Source organism: Oreochromis aureus, linkage group 4 (genome assembly GCF_013358895.1).
Source record: "Oreochromis aureus strain Israel breed Guangdong linkage group 4, ZZ_aureus, whole genome shotgun sequence".
NCBI classification, from domain to species: domain Eukaryota; kingdom Metazoa; phylum Chordata; class Actinopteri; order Cichliformes; family Cichlidae; genus Oreochromis; species Oreochromis aureus.
In genome coordinates this window covers 36848188-36849673 of record NC_052945.1, presented here as the reverse complement: position 1 = coordinate 36849673, position 1486 = coordinate 36848188, and positions in this window count along the sequence as shown.

The following is a 1486-nucleotide window of genomic DNA, read 5'->3' as shown; positions in this document are numbered from 1 at the left end:
CTTTCGCGGTCTCGCTGTTTTGCAGATTTTTTTTGATGCAATTATGCTTTCTTTTTTTTTTCTTTTTTTAACAGTGCATTGTGTTCTGTGTCCTCATTGGATCTAGAACAGGGGTCTCCAACTCCAGGCCTCGGTGTCCTGCAGGTTTTAGATCTCACCCTGGGTCTACACACCTGAATCAAATGATTAGTTCATTACCAGGCCTTTGGAGAACTACAAGACATGTTAAGGAGGTAATTTAGCCATTTGAATCAGCTGTTGGATCATGGACACATCTAAAACCTGCAGGACACCGGCCCTCAAGGCCTGGAGTTGGAGATCCCTGCTCTAGACCATTGTCAATCAATCTCGTGCCGTGTCTCCTGTACAGTACAGAATGCGTTCAGCTTGTCAAATTTACATAAATATCGATCGTTAGCAGTGTGACTCTGAAGTGCTGTACTGTATGTTTGTAAGTTTTCTCCCCAACAAACAACAATGTCAATGAAACATTTTGCACCATCAAAGGCAACCGCAGGTGCCTTTGGTTTCATTCTATAATACTGGACTTATTTTATTACAAAGGTTTGAACTTTGAGAGTGTGTAAACAAGAGAGAAACATGTGAAAATGTTCATGTCTGTCTGAGAAAAGTGTATAAAATGTGTAGTGAGGGGTTTATAGCCTTAAAACATCTATAATAATCGTAAAAAATAAAGTTGCGGATTCGCGGATTTCACCTATTGCAGGTCATTTTTGGCATGTAAGTCCCGCGATAAACGAGGGACCACTGTACAGTCTTTGGGTCTGCATGGTTGAAATCACCCTCCAGGATGAGAAAAGCATCTGAGTGGGCCGTCTGCTGCTCACTGACATGCTGATACAGTTCATTCAGTGCCTCACTCCTGGTGTTGTTATTGGAGCAGGGAGCCATAGAGACATTGGCTTCTCACTACCTCTGCTTTGAGAGTTACCAACATCAATAATCAGCATTTCAAAGACATTGTATTTGTGCAAATTAATTGTATGTTGTCTGGTCAAATGGTTGTGCATATATTGGATATATTTCCTCTCTTTGTTGTGATCAGTGTTGGGTCATTACTCAAAAAAAGTAATGTTACATATTACACAGAACACTTTTATTAAAGGTAATGCAGTGTGTTTCTTAATTAATCACATTACACATGATTTTTCTCTTAGTATTTAAGTATGAACACAAAGCCAACTGCACAAAACAAAGATGAAAAACAGCGCAAAGACAATTCAAAGTGATTGCATCATTGCACACCTGCCTACCGGTTATATATTTACAACAATCTTTAACCTTTGTAACGCACAGTTATTACTGCTTCTAAGGGGTGCCTTCTTTGGTTATCTGCCCGAGAGCCGCCACCAGTCCCCTCTGAAGCCTTCCCCAAACCGCAGTCTCAATTCATGCTCAAGCCACCTGATATTATCTACTAGAAATGCTGTCAAACCTAAAATGAAGATGTGGTCCCAGCTAGTGA